We start from the raw sequence: 15,931 nt of genomic DNA on the forward strand, positions 1-15,931 counted from the left end.
ACCTGAAGCCAGTGCTCATTAACAGTTACAGAGAGTGTGAGCGGCAGTGTGGTAAACCTGAAGCCAGTGCTCATTAACAGTTACAGAGAGTGTGAGCGGCAGTGTGGTAAACCTGAAGCCAGTGCTCATTAACAGTTACAGAGAGTGTGAGCGGCAATGTGGTAAACCTGAAGCCAGGGCTCATTAACAGTTACAGAGAGTGTGAGCGGCAGTGTGGTAAACCTGAAGCCAGGGCTCATTAACAGTTACAGAGAGTGTGAGCGGCAGTGTGGTAAACCTGAAGCCAGGGCTCATTAACAGTTACAGAGAGTGTGAGCGGCAATGTGGTAAACCTGAAGCCAGGGCTCATTAACAGTTACAGAGAGTGTGAGCGGCAATGTGGTAAACCTGAAGCCAGGGCTCATTAACAGCTACAGAGAGTGTCAGCGGCAGTGTGGTAAACCTGAAGCCAGGGCTCATTAACAGTTACAGAGAGTGTGAGCGGCAATGTGGTAAACCTGAAGCCAGGGCTCATTAACAGTTACAGAGAGTGTGAGCGGCAGTGTGGTAAACCTGAAGCCAGTGCTCATTAACAGTTACAGAGAGTGTGAGCGGCAGTGTGGTAAACCTGAAGCCAGGGCTCATTAACAGTTACAGAGAGTGTGAGCGGCAGTGTGGTAAACCTGAAGCCAGGGCTCATTAACAGTTACAGAGAGTGTGAGCGGCAGTGTGGTAAACCTGAAGCCAGGGCTCATTAACAGTTACAGAGAGTGTGAGCGGCAGTGTGGTAAACCTGAAGCCAGGGCTCATTAACAGTTACAGAGAGTGTGAGCGGCAATGTGGTAAACCTGAAGCCAGGGCTCATTAACAGTTACAGAGAGTGTGAGCGGCAGTGTGGTAAACCTGAAGCCAGGGCTCATTAACAGTTACAGAGAGTGTGAGCGGCAATGTGGTAAACCTGAAGCCAGGGCTCATTAACAGTTTCAGAGAGTGTGAGCGGCAGTGTGGTAAACCTGAAGCCAGTGCTCATTAACAGTTACAGAGAGTGTGAGCGGCAGTGTGGTAAACCTGAAGCCAGGGCTCATTAACAGTTACAGAGAGTGTGAGCGGCAGTGTGGTAAACCTGAAGCCAGGGCTCATTAACAGTTACAGAGAGTGTGAGCGGCAGTGTGGTAAACCTGAAGCCAGGGCTCATTAACAGTTACAGAGAGTGTGAGCGGCAGTGTGGTAAACCTGAAGCCAGTGCTCATTAACAGTTACAGAGAGTGTGAGCGGCAATGTGGTAAACCTGAAGCCAGGGCTCATTAACAGTTACAGAGAGTGTGAGCGGCAGTGTGGTAAACCTGAAGCCAGGGCTCATTAACAGTTACAGAGAGTGTGAGCGGCAATGTGGTAAACCTGAAGCCAGGGCTCATTAACAGTTACAGAGAGTGTGAGCGGCAGTGTGGTAAACCTGAAGCCAGTGCTCATTAACAGTTACAGAGAGTGTGAGCGGCAATGTGGTAAACCTGAAGCCAGGGCTCATTAACAGTTACAGAGAGTGTGAGCGGCAGTGTGGTAAACCTGAAGCCAGGGCTCATTAACAGTTTCAGAGAGTGTGAGCGGCAGTGTGGTAAACCTGAAGCCAGTGCTCATTAACAGTTTCAGAGAGTGTGAGCGGCAATGTGGTAAACCTGAAGCCAGGGCTCATTAACAGTTACAGAGAGTGTGAGCGGCAGTGTGGTAAACCTGAAGCCAGGGCTCATTAACAGTTTCAGAGAGTGTGAGCGGCAGTGTGGTAAACCTGAAGCCAGTGCTCATTAACAGTTTCAGAGAGTGTGAGCGGCAATGTGGTAAACCTGAAGCCAGGGCTCATTAACAGTTACAGAGAGTGTGAGCGGCAGTGTGGTAAACCTGAAGCCAGGGCTCATTAACAGTTTCAGAGAGTGTGAGCGGCAATGTGGTAAACCTGAAGCCAGGGCTCATTAACAGTTACAGAGAGTGTGAGCGGCAGTGTGGTAAACCTGAAGCCAGGGCTCATTAACAGTTACAGAGAGTGTGAGCGGCAATGTGGTAAACCTGAAGCCAGGGCTCATTAACAGTTACAGAGAGTGTGAGCGGCAGTGTGGTAAACCTGAAGCCAGTGCTCATTAACAGTTACAGAGAGTGTGAGCGGCAGTGTGGTAAACCTGAAGCCAGGGCTCATTAACAGTTACAGAGAGTGTGAGCGGCAATGTGGTAAACCTGAAGCCAGGGCTCATTAACAGTTACAGAGAGTGTGAGCGGCAGTGTGGTAAACCTGAAGCCAGTGCTCATTAACAGTTACAGAGAGTGTGAGCGGCAATGTGGTAAACCTGAAGCCAGTGCTCATTAACAGTTTCAGAGAGTGTGAGCGGCAATGTGGTAAACCTGAAGCCAGGGCTCATTAACAGTTACAGAGAGTGTGAGCGGCAGTGTGGTAAACCTGAAGCCAGGGCTCATTAACAGTTTCAGAGAGTGTGAGCGGCAGTGTGGTAAACCTGAAGCCAGGGCTCATTAACAGTTTCAGAGAGTGTGAGCGGCAGTGTGGTAAACCTGAAGCCAGTGCTCATTAACAGTTTCAGAGAGTGTGAGCGGCAGTGTGGTAAACCTGAAGCCAGTGCTCATTAACAGTTACAGAGAGTGTGAGCGGCAGTGTGGTAAACCTGAAGCCAGTGCTCATTAACAGTTTCAGAGAGTGTGAGCGGCAATGTGGTAAACCTGAAGCCAGTGCTCATTAACAGTTACAGAGAGTGTGAGCGGCAGTGTGGTAAACCTGAAGCCAGTGCTCATTAACAGTTTCAGAGAGTGTGAGCGGCAGTGTGGTAAACCTGAAGCCAGGGCTCATTAACAGTTTCAGAGAGTGTGAGCGGCAGTGTGGTAAACCTGAAGCCAGTGCTCATTAACAGTTACAGAGAGTGTGAGCGGCAGTGTGGTAAACCTGAAGCCAGGGCTCATTAACAGTTTCAGAGAGTGTGAGCGGCGGTGTGGTAAACCTGAAGCCAGGGCTCATTAACAGTTACAGAGAGTGTGAGCGGCAGTGTGGTAAACCTGAAGCCAGTGCTCATTAACAGTTACAGAGAGTGTGAGCGGCAATGTGGTAAACCTGAAGCCAGGGCTCATTAACAGTTTCAGAGAGTGTGAGCGGCAATGTGGTATACCTGAAGCCAGGGCTCATTAACAGTTACAGAGAGTGTGAGCGGCAGTGTGGTAAACCTGAAGCCAGTGCTCATTAACAGTTTCAGAGAGTGTGAGCGGCAATGTGGTAAACCTGAAGCCAGTGCTCATTAACAGTTACAGAGAGTGTGAGCGGCAGTGTGGTAAACCTGAAGCCAGTGCTCATTAACAGTTTCAGAGAGTGTGAGCGGCAATGTGGTAAACCTGAAGCCAGGGCTCATTAACAGTTTCAGAGAGTGTGAGCGGCAGTGTGGTAAACCTGAAGCCAGGGCTCATTAACAGTTACAGAGAGTGTGAGCGGCAGTGTGGTAAACCTGAAGCCAGTGCTCATTAACAGTTACAGAGAGTGTGAGCGGCAGTGTGGTAAACCTGAAGCCAGTGCTCATTAACAGTTACAGAGAGTGTGAGCGGCAGTGTGGTAAACCTGAAGCCAGTGCTCATTAACAGTTACAGAGAGTGTGAGCGGCAGTGTGGTAAACCTGAAGCCAGGGCTCATTAACAGTTTCAGAGAGTGTGAGCGGCAGTGTGGTAAACCTGAAGCCAGGGCTCATTAACAGTTTCAGAGAGTGTGAGCGGCGGTGTGGTAAACCTGAAGCCAGGGCTCATTAACAGTTACAGAGAGTGTGAGCGGCAGTGTGGTAAACCTGAAGCCAGTGCTCATTAACAGTTACAGAGAGTGTGAGCGGCAGTGTGGTAAACCTGAAGCCAGGGCTCATTAACAGTTACAGAGAGTGTGAGCGGCAGTGTGGTAAACCTGAAGCCAGGGCTCATTAACAGTTACAGAGAGTGTGAGCGGCAGTGTGGTAAACCTGAAGCCAGGGCTCATTAACAGTTACAGAGAGTGTGAGCGGCAATGTGGTAAACCTGAAGCCAGGGCTCATTAACAGTTACAGAGAGTGTGAGCGGCAATGTGGTAAACCTGAAGCCAGGGCTCATTAACAGTTACAGAGAGTGTGAGCGGCAGTGTGGTAAACCTGAAGCCAGGGCTCATTAACAGTTACAGAGAGTGTGAGCGGCAGTGTGGTAAACCTGAAGCCAGGGCTCATTAACAGTTACAGAGAGTGTGAGCGGCAATGTGGTAAACCTGAAGCCAGGGCTCATTAACAGCTACAGAGAGTGCACAAAGCTTTATTGACTGCCGGACGATTGGATGGCTACTCCAGGCCACCCATGGGTCCCTTATTAGGAAGAGGAGCGGAAATGATAAACGTAATTTCAGTCTGTGTCTCTCGTGTCTCTCTGCCCCGTTGGGTGGTAAAGTGACGTTAGTTTCCTGGGAGAGTGGAAGGACACAAAAGTAAACTGGAGATGTGCGTGTTTTCTCCTGAGGGCATCAGACTCTTTTTCTCTGTCAAACCTCGCCGGTAAACATGGAAGTTGAGGGTTTCCTGAGCCCCTCTCTCGCTCTCTTTCTCGACACTCTGTGGAAACTGCATGCAGAAGAAAAGCTATGAGTTGGTAATCGGCCGCCTGTCTGTGTTTATCCCGCACAATCTCAGGGGGAGGTGGCCCTCTCTCTGTGGCTGTGTATCAGACAGCATCTGGTGAGGGTAAACACCAGGGAACAATGAGAGAAATCCACATGTCATCCACTCAGGCCTGTAATTATGCCTTATGATGTACTGTATGTACAGCCTGAATTTTAAATGGATTAAATTGAGATTTTGTGTTACTGGCCTACACACTATACCCCATAATGTCAAAGTGGAATTATGTAGATTACTTATTTTTTTACCAATTTATTCTAAATGAAAAGCTGAAATGTTTTGAGTCGATAAGTGTTCAACCCCTTTGTTACGGGAAGCCTAAATACGTTCAGGAGTAAAAATGTGCTTAACAATTCACATAAGAAGCTGCATGGACTCACTCCGTGCGCAATAATAGTCTCTAACTGTACCCCACATATACAATTATCTGTAAGGTCTCTCAGTTGAGCAGTGAATTTCAAACAAGATTCAACCACAAAGACCACAGAGGTTTTCCAATGCCTCGCATAGAAGGGCTCCTATTGGTATATAGGTAACATGTTTTCACTTTGTCATTATGGGATATTTGGGTGAGAGAAGAAATATATTTAATCCATCTTGAATTCAGGCTGTAACAACAAAATGTGGAATAAGTCCAGGGGTATGAATACTTTCTGAGGGCACCCTATGTCCGCAAAGCAACAGTAAATACTATAGTATTCAGTGTAGTGTTTTTGCAGACTTCAGCTTGCAAAAACAATATAGTGAATTATACAGTAAAGTCTGCAAAAACACTAAAGTAAATACTATAGTATTTAACCATAGTATATCATAGTATTTTTTCATGTGGGTAATCTCTACATTAAAATGGATACTTTGCGATTTTGGCAATGAATCTACTTTCCCAGAGTCAGATGAACTTGTGGATACCATTTTTACGTCTCTGCGTACAGTTTGAAGGAAGTTGCTAACTAGCGTTAGCGCAATTGCTAATTAGCCTTAATGCAATGACTGGAAGTCTATGGTGACTGCTAGAAAGCTGAAAACGACCTCCAACTTCATACTAGATGCAGAGACATAAAAGTCGTATCCATGAATTCATATGACTCTGGGGAAGTAGATGAAGGGATTTAAGTGAAACCAAATATTCAGAAATATCCTAAATGCACCATAGAAGAACTTGCATGAAGTGCTGTTTTTACTTCCTGATTGAAGAAAGTTGAGCGTCAGCTGAAATGTTGTACTACTGTACTCCAGTGGAGCACCAAGAGCGTAAGTGAACAATACACCACTACAGAGTCAAGACTACTTCACCCGCATGTTTTCTACCACCACCATTCCCACAATTCAGCACAGCATGGCAAAACTGTCTGACAGCGTTGAGATGTCAGCTTGGCCCTGTAGATCTAGCTGCTGTGGCTTGAAAGCCCAGCAAAAAAAAAACATAACAATAATGATTGTTCATGGCCTCAGGGTGACAATATATCTTTTTTAAGACTTGAGAACAATCAATGTGTCTATTGCATGTATGGAAGGCCACAATAGGAGCTGGAGTCATAACCCAAAAGGCCCTTGGCCAGGAGCCTCAGCCTAGTGATATGCATCTCAACCTAATATCCTGCCTTATGGAGATAAATTACAATAATGAGGAAATCATATGACTTCCTGTAACCTTAATATTTGTTTTCTTTCTTTGTTCACCACTACCTCCCAACCTACTGTTTGACCCTGACCAATGGAAGAAAGTAGCCTATATTCAGAAATTGGGCTCAAATCCATACAATTGTTCTACTCTTATGAACAAAATAGGTAAGAACTAGGAAGAGGAGAGGAGGAGCCACAATCCCAATGTTTGCAAAATCTCACTATGTCAAACTAGGGGCAATGAGTCAATAGTGTCAACCTGGTGTTGTAAAAATGTCCCAGACTGGGTGTAGGCTAAATACTGTAACGACAGCCTTGAAAACAGCCATCTCATCCGAAAGTTTGGGCTTTGAGCTTCCACTTATATTTAATTGTGTTACTTTGATTTAGACTGCATTAGTTTCATACAAAACACAATCTCTTAGAACTGCTGCAGAACAAACACTCAAATATGCAACACTTTTTTTCTCTATCATTTACATATTGTATGACATGTCAATTATCGTTAGTGAGATCTCACAGCAAAACTGTGTGTGTTCTGTGTCTACTTTGTGTTCCAAACCAGTGACCTATAAACATTTGCCACCATTTTCTTTTTGAACGGCAGAGTGAATTAAAACAAACAAGTGAGTCATCTTCCTCTTTCTGCCCAGCTTCCTCTGTGGTAAAATTGAAGCATGGTTACATTATGTCTGCCACTGCTTCATGGCTGTAGTCAATGATAAAATGCACTAAGCATTTACAAGTTAAACAGGATTCACTTCATAATCATCCATCTGAAAGAGCGATGGATGAGAGGGATTTATAAACCCTCTCTGTGCCGCTTTAGAGAAGCTGGCGACAATGCCTCTAAACTATTGGAAAAGAGAAAAATAAAAGTTACCACAGCAGCCTATCTTCATCATTCACGTGTTCCACAGGATACAATGCAAGCCCCATGGTTACACAATACTGTGCAGTCAGCTGATCTGTGTTGGTGTGAATCCATGTTCAACAACTCCTGACCACCACCAGCAGCACCAGCCACAAATATAAGATTGTCAATCGCCATAAACACAACGCCAATATACTGTATGTTTCTTTGTGCACAAAATAGCCAATAACTAATGTACTTCCTAACTAAATAATGGGATGATTGAATAATGACTCCTGATTAGATAATACGATAACTGACGCATATTATACAGGCCTGCATTCCAACTGTACTAAATTATACATACAGTATGCTTCTTGTCTTGAGGGGATGAGGTGGGGATTTCCTCCACCGATGAAAGCACTGTATGGCCACATGCCATCAGACTACTTCATAACATAACACAGTCCGTCATCACCAACCCCAATTTGACTTATGTCAGACCCAGTGTCTGGGCGGCAGGTTGCCTAGCGGTTAAGGGTCAGTAACTAAATCCCTGTGCTGGCAAACTGGAAAAATCTGCCATCCTGCACCTGGCAAGGCAGTTAACTCCCAACAACTACTGCTGCTCCATGGGCGCTGATGACGTTTATTATGGCAGCCCCCCTTACCTCTCTGATTCCCCCCTCACCTCTCTGATTCCCCCCTCACCTCTCTGATTCCCCCCTCACCTCTCTGATTCCCCCCTCACCTCTCTGATTCCCCACTCACCTCTCTGATTCCCCCCTCACCTCTCTGATTCCCCACTCACCTCTCTGATTCCCCCTCACCTCTCTGATTCCCCCTCACCTCTCTGATTCCCCACTCACCTCTCTGATTCCCCACTCACCTCTCTGATTCCCCCTCACCTCTCTGATTCCCCCTCACCTCTCTGATTCCCCACTCACCTCTCTGATTCCCCACTCACCTCTCTGATTCCCCCTCACCTCTCTGATTCCCCACTCACCTCTCTGATTCCCCACTCACCTCGCTGATTCCCCACTCACCTCTCTGATTCCCCACTCACCTCTCTGATTCCCCACTCACCTCTCTGATTCCCCACTCACCTCTCTGATTCCCCACTCACCTCTCTGATTCCCCCTCACCTCTCTGATTCCCCCTCACCTCTCTGATTCCCCACTCACCTCTCTGATTCCCCCTCACCTCTCTGATTCCCCACTCACCTCTCTGATTCCCCCTCACCTCTCTGATTCCCCACTCACCTCTCTGATTCCCCCTCACCTCTCTGATTCCCCCTCACCTCTCTGATTCCCCCTCACCTCTCTGATTCCCCACTCACCTCTCTGATTCCCCACTCACCTCTCTGATTCCCCCTCACCTCTCTGATTCCCCCTCACCTCTCTGATTCCCCACTCACCTCTCTGATTCCCCACTCACCTCTCTGATTCCCCACTCACCTCTCTGATTCCCCCTCACCTCTCTGATTCCCCCTCACCTCTCTGATTCCCCACTCACCTCTCTGATTCCCCCTCACCTCTCTGATTCCCCCTCACCTCTCTGATTCCCCACTCACCTCTCTGATTCCCCACTCACCTCTCTGATTCCTCACTCACCTCACTGATTCCCCCTCACCTCTCTGATTCCCCACTCACCTCTCTGATTCCCCACTCACCTCTCTGATTCCCCCTCACCTCTCTGATTCCCCCTCACCTCTCTGATTCCCCACTCACCTCTCTGATTCCCCCTCACCTCTCTGATTCCCCACTCACCTCTCTGATTCCCCCTCACCTCTCTGATTCCTCCCTCACCTCTCTGATTCCCCCTCACCTCTCTGATTCCCCCTCACCTCTCTGATTCCCCACTCACCTCACTGATTCCCCCTCACCTCTCTGATTCCCCCTCACCTCTCTGATTCCCCACTCACCTCTCTGATTCCCCACTCACCTCTCTGATTCCCCACTCACCTCTCTGATTCCCCACTCACCTCTCTGATTCCCCACTCACCTCTCTGATTCCCCCTCACCTCTCTGATTCCCCCTCACCTCTCTGATTCCCCACTCACCTCTCTGATTCCCCACTCACCTCTCTGATTCCCCCTCACCTCTCTGATTCCCCACTCACCTCGCTGATTCCCCCTCACCTCTCTGATTCCCCACTCACCTCTCTGATTCCCCACTCACCTCTCTGATTCCCCCTCACCTCTCTGATTCCCCCTCACCTCTCTGATTCCCCCTCACCTCTCTGATTCCCCCTCACCTCCCTGATTCCCCACTCACCTCTCTGATTCCCCCTCACCTCTCTGATTCCCCCTCACCTCTCTGATTCCCCCTCACCTCTCTGAGGAGTTGGGTTAAAGGCGGAAGAAACGTTTTGGGTTGAATGCAGTCAGTTGTGCAACTGACTAAGTATCCCCCTTCTCAGATCTACAGTGGACAAACTTCAATCTCAGCCTCTTTTCCACCTCTTACAGTGCCTTCATCAAGTATTCATACCCCTTGACCCCTTGGAATATTTGTATTCTGTACAGACGTCCTTCTTTTCACTCTGTCAATTAGGTTAATATTGTGGAGTAACTACAATGATGTTGATCCATCCTCAGTTTTCTCTTGTCACAGCCATTAAACTCTGTAACTGTTTTAAAGTCACCATTGGCATCATGGTTTGCTTCCTCTCTATCAACTGAGTTTGGAAGAATTCCTGTATCTTTGTAGTGACTGGGTGTATTGATATGCCATCCAAAGTGTAATTAATAACTTCACCATGCTCAAAGGGATATTCATTTTTTTTTTTTTTACCCATCTACCAATAGTGATCATTGCTAGCCAACCATTTTCATGTTTTGCCATAGATTTTCAAGCAGATTTAAGTCAAAACTGTAACTCGGCCACTTGGGAACATTAACTGTCTTCTTGGTAAGCAACTCCAGTGTACAGTTGGCCTTGGCTTCCGGGTTGGATGCGCGCTGTGTTAGGAAGCAGTGCGGCTTGGTTGGGTTGTGTATCGGAGGACTTTCAACCTTCGTCTCTCCCGAGCCCGTACGGGAGTTGTAGCGATGAGACAAAATAGTAGCTACTAAAACAATTGAATACCACGAAATTGGAGAGAAAAAGGGATAAAAAAAGAAAAGAAGCCTGTTCTCTACTCATTATCTGTATTAACTGCACCTGTTTGAACTCGTTACCTGTATAAAAGACACCTGTCCACACACTCAAACAGACTCCAACCTCTCCACAATGGCCAAGACCAGAGAGCTGTGTAAGGACATCTGGGTAAATTGTAGACCTGCACAAGGCTGGGATGGGCTACAGGACAATAGGCAAGCATCTTGGTGAGAAGGCAACAACTGTTGGCGCAATTATTAGAAAATGGAAGAAGTTCAAGATGACGGTCAATCACCCTCGGTCTGGGGCTCCATGCAAGATCTCACCTCGTGGGGCATCAATGATCATGAGGAAGGTGAGGGATCAGCCCAGAACTACACGGCAGGACCTGGTCATTGACCTGAAGAGAGCTGGGACCACAGTCTCAAAGAAAACCATTAGTAACACACTACGCCGTCATGGATTAAAATCCTGCAGCACACGCAAGGTCCCCCTGGGTCTTCCAGCATGACAACAACCCGAAACACACAGCCAGGTGGCTCCGAAAGAAGCATCTCAAGGTCCTGGAGTGGCCTAGTCAGTCTCCAGACCTGAACTCAATAGAAAATCTTTAGAGGGAGCTGAAAGTCCGTATTGCCCAGTGACAGCCCCAAAACCTGAATGATCTGGAGAAGGTCTGTATGTGTGGGCCAAAATCCCTGCTGCAGTGTGTGCAAACCTGGTCAAGAACTACAGGAAACTTATGATCTCTGTAATTGCAAACAAAGGTTTCTGTACCAAATATTAAGTTCTGCTTTTCTGATGTATCAAATACTTATGTCATGCAATAAAATGCAAATTCATCACTTAAAAATCATACAATGTGATTTTCTGGATTTTTGTTTTAGATTCTGTCTCTCACAGTTGAAGTGTAACTATGATAATTACAGACCTCTACATGCTTTGTAAGTAGTAAAACCTGCAAAATTGGCAGTGTATCAAATACTTGTTCTCCCCACTGTATATACCAATAGGGGCCCTTCTAGAAAACCTCTATGGTCTTTGTTGTTGAATCTGTGTTTTAAATTCACTGCTCGACTGAGGGACCTTACAGAGATGAAGTAGTCATTCAAAAATCATGCTAAACACTATTGCACACAGAGTCCATGCAACTTATGTGAGTTGTTTTTACCCCTGAATGTATCTAGGCTTGCCGTAACAATCCATTTTAAATTCAGGCTATAACACAAGAATAAACTGTATTTGATTGTGGAGTGCAGCTTTTCCCTCTTGTGTTTGGGACTTTTACTATGAAATTACACTGAACAAAAATAAAACGCAACATGTAAAGGTGTTGATCCCATGTTTCATGAGCTGAAATAAAAGATCCCAGAAATTTTCCAAACACGAAAAAAGTTGTGCATTAATTTGTTTACATCCCTGTTAGCAAGCATTTCTCCATTGCCAATATATTCCATCCACCTGACAGGTGTGGCATATCAAGAAGCTGATTAAACAGCACGGTCATTACACAGGTGGACCTTGTGCTTGGGACAATAAAATAATAAAAAGGCCACTCTAAAATGTTCAGTGTTGTCACACAACACAATGCAACAGTTGTCTCAAGTTGAGCGAGTGTGCAAGTTTGTATTTGTATTTATTAGGGGTCAAGGCAGCAGCTACTCTTCCTGAAGTCCAAACACATTAAGGTACTTACATCACACATAAAACAAAAGATAAAACAGTACATCATTTAAAATCAAATCTTATTTGTCACATGCACAGAATACAACAGGTGTGTATATACCTTACAGTGAAATGCTTACTTACAAGCCCTTAATTAACCAACAATGCTTTAAGAAGTTAAGAAAAAAAATAGATAAGTAAAAACTAGAAAATAAAAGTAACAAGCGAGGCTATATACAGGGGGTACCAGTACAGAGTCAATGTGCAGGGGTACCGGTTAGTCGAGGTAATTGAGGTAATATGTACATGTAGGTAGAGTTAAAGTCACTATGCATAGATTATAAACAGAGTAGCAGCAGCGTAAAAGAGGGATCTGGGTAGCCCTTTGATTAGCTGTTCAGGAGTCTTATGGCTTGGGGGTAGAAGCTGTTAAGGACCTCGACTTGGCGCTCCGGTACTGTTTGCCGTGTGGTAGCAGAGAGAACAGTCTATGACTAGGGTGGCTGGAGTCTTTGACAATTTTTAGGGCCTTCCTCTGACACCACCTGACATTGAGGTCCTGGATGGAGGCAGAGCAGTTGCCATACCAGGCAGTGATGCAACCAGTCAGGATGCTCTCGATGGTGCAGCTGTAGAACCTTTTGAGGATCTGAGGACCCATGCCAAATCAATTCAGTCTCCTGAGGGGGAATAGGCTTTGTCATGCCCTCTTCACTGCTGTCTTAGTGTGTTCGGAACATGATATTTTGTTGGTGATGTGGACACCAAGGAACTTGAAGCTCTCAACCTGTTCCACTACAGCCCTGTCGCTGAGAATGGGGGAGTGCTCGGTCCTTCTTTTCCTGTAGTCCACAATCATCTCCTTTGTCTTGATCACATTGAGGGAGAGCTTGTTGTCCTGGCACCACACGACCAGGTCTCTGACCTCCTCCCTATAGACTGTCTCATCGTTGTCGGTGATCAGGTCTACCACTGTTGTGTGATTAGCAAACTTGATGGTGTTGGAGTCGTGCCTGGTCATGCAGTCATGTGAACAGGGAGTATAGGAGGGGACTGAGCACGCACCCCTGAGGGGCCCCTATGTTAAGGATCAGTGTAGCGGATGTATTGTTCCCTACCCTTACCACCTGGAGGCAGCCCGTCAGGAAGTCCACATCTATAATGCAAAATAATACAAAAGGGCCTGTAGGACCTGGCTTGTTGATAGTGTTGTTAAGAAGGCATAGCAGCGCTTTACTATGGACATACTTCTCCCCATCTTAGCTACTGTTAAATCAATATGTTTTGACCATGACAGTTTACAATCCAGGGTTACTCCAAACAGTTTAGTCACCTCAACTTGCTCAATTTCCACATTCATTACAAGATTTAGTTTAGGTTTAGTGAATTATTTTTCCCAAATACCAATGTGTTCAGTTTTTGAAACATTTAGGACTAACTTATTCCTTGCCACCCATTCTGAAACTAAGTGCAGCTCTTTGTTAAGTGTTGCAGTCATTTCAGTTGCATGCTGACTGCAGGAATGTCCACCAGAGCTGTTGCATTTCTTTACCATAAGCCACCTCCAATGTCTTTTTAGAGAACTTGGCTGAATGTTCACAACCGCAGACCACGTTTATGGCGTTGTTTGGGCGAGTGGTTTGCTGATGTCAATGCTGTGAACAGTGAGTCCCATGGTGGTGGCGGGGTTATGGTATGGGCAGGCATAAGCTACGGAAAAGGAACAAAATTGCAATTTATCGATGGCAATTTGTATGCACAGAGATACCGTGACGAGATCCTGAGGCCCACTGGCGTGCCTTTCATCCTCCATCATTGTTTTAGCATGATAATGCACAGCCCCATGTCACAAGGATTTGTACACAATTTCTAGAAGCTGAAAATGTTGCAGTTCTTCCATGGCCTGCACACTCACCAGACATGTCACCCATTGAGCAAGTTTGGGATGCTCTCGATTGGTGTGTATGACAGCGTGTTCCAGTTCCTGCCAATACCCAGCAACTTCGCACAGCCATTGAAGAGTGTGACAACATTCCACATGTCACAATCAACAGCCTGATCAACTCTATGTGAAGGAGATGTGTTGCGCTGCATGAGGCAAATGGTGGTCACACAAGATACTGACCAGTTTTCTGATCCATACCCTACCTTTTTTAAGATGCATATCTGTATTCCCAGTCATGTGAAATCCATAGATTAGGGCCTAATGAATTTATTTCAATTGACTGATTTCCTTATATGAACTCTAACTCAGTAAAATCGTTGCATGTTGCGTTTATAGTTTTGTTCAGTATATCTATTGTGGCGTACAGCAGGTCAGCCACCAGGGGGAGACTCGTCAAGGCCTGGTAACAGATGGAGTATACATCACGAGGCGGTGGCTCCATCTGCTGGACGTGCCAGGTCTCGACGGGCTCTCCGGACAGGACTAATTGGGGCTGATTGGGAGCTGGTGAGTAATCAAGGGCGGCTTGCTCACCAGCTGTGCGAGGCCCATAAACTACCAGAAGGGCAGCACACAGGGAGAGGACTAGGGGAAGTAAGGTGACACAGGTATATCTTGGTAATAGTGGACTTTGCCACCCGGTATCCCGAGGCATTTCCCTATGGGCGGCGGTGTTCAAGGGAACCGCCTGGGAGCTGTTCGACCTCTTTAGCCGGGTGGGCATCCCGAACGAGATCCTGACAAACCAAGGTACAGAGTTTATGTCCCGCCACATGAAAGAGTTGTGTGCCCTCCTGCAGATCAAGCAGATCCGGACCTCCGTTTTTCACCCGCAGATGGATGGGTTTGTCGAGCACTTTAATAAAATGCTCAAACAGATGCAGCGGAAGGTCATAGACCAGGACGGGAAGAACTGGGACCAGCTACTACCCCACCTAATGTTCTCAATCCGAGAAGTACCCCAATCCTCCACTGGGTTTTCCCCGTTCAAACTCCTCTATGGGAGGAGGCCACGCGGCCTACTGGACCTCGCCAACGAGGTGTGGGAAGTCCAACCGACCCCCTTATGCAGCGTGGTAGAGCACATGGAGATGATGCGGGAGTGGATGACAGCCATATGGCCAGTCGTGAGGGAACATATGGAGAAGGCCCAGCGTGCCCAAGCCCAGGTCTACAAGGGTGTTGGTCTTGATCCCCACGGCCGAAAGTAAGTTCATGGCAACATGGCACGGACCATACTAGATGATCGAGAAGCTGGGAAATTACCGCGTACGGCAACCGGGGAGGCGGAAACCCCAACAGATTTACCACGTGAACCTGTTAAAGAAGTGGCACGAGAGGACAGCCTTGGCCGTGTTATGATCGGGACCCAGGACGCCAACGGTACCAGTGGAGGTCCCGCGCAATGAGGACCTTGACCCGGCCCAGAAGCAAGAGCTCAGGGAGCTCGTCGATTGGAACACGGCGGTTTTCTCCGAGAACCCGGGCCGACCCTCATTGAACAACACATTCATACCCGGCCCGGGGAAACAGTATGAAAGAGGCCATATCGGATTCCGGAGGCCTGAAGGAGGCCGTGAAACAGGAAGTGGAGGCTATGCTGAGGATGTGGGTCGTGGAAGAGTCCCACAGTGCATGGTGCAGCCCCATCGTGTTGGTGCCCAAACCGGACTGTAGCCTCCGCTTCTGCAACGATTTCTGGGGGGTGAACGACATCAGCTTGTTCGACGCATATCCCAGGTGGACGAGCTCATCGACCATTTGGGAAAGGCCCGGTACATCAGCACCCTTGACCTGACCAAAGATTATTGGCAGGCACCGTTGGCAGCCTCCTCCCGGGAAAAGACGGCGTTTTCGACACCAGACGGTTGTATCAGTACCGGGTGCTCCGTTCGGTCTCCACGGAGCCTGGCCCACATTCCAACGGCTGATGAACAGAGTGCTTCGACCCCACCAGCAGTACGCAGCGGCATATCATCATCCACAGCCAAGGTTGAGAAGAGCACCTGAAGCACCTCCAGGCCTTGCTGGATGCGCTCAGACAAGCCGGGTTGACCGCAAACCCCAAGAAATGCAAGCTCGGGTTCAAGGAGGTGGAGTACCT

At 47.3% G+C, this 15,931-nt stretch overlaps 1 protein-coding gene across 2 annotated transcripts in view; it reads right to left on the reverse strand.

The window, feature by feature from the left end:
* Positions 1 to 15,931, reverse strand: part of LOC118378501 (G protein-coupled receptor kinase 6-like) — a 56,327-nt gene that overhangs the window by 30,089 nt on the left and 10,307 nt on the right. The window lies entirely within an intron of this gene.

This window comes from Oncorhynchus keta, chromosome 11 (genome assembly GCF_023373465.1).
Source record: "Oncorhynchus keta strain PuntledgeMale-10-30-2019 chromosome 11, Oket_V2, whole genome shotgun sequence".
Classification (NCBI taxonomy): Eukaryota; Metazoa; Chordata; class Actinopteri; order Salmoniformes; family Salmonidae; genus Oncorhynchus; species Oncorhynchus keta.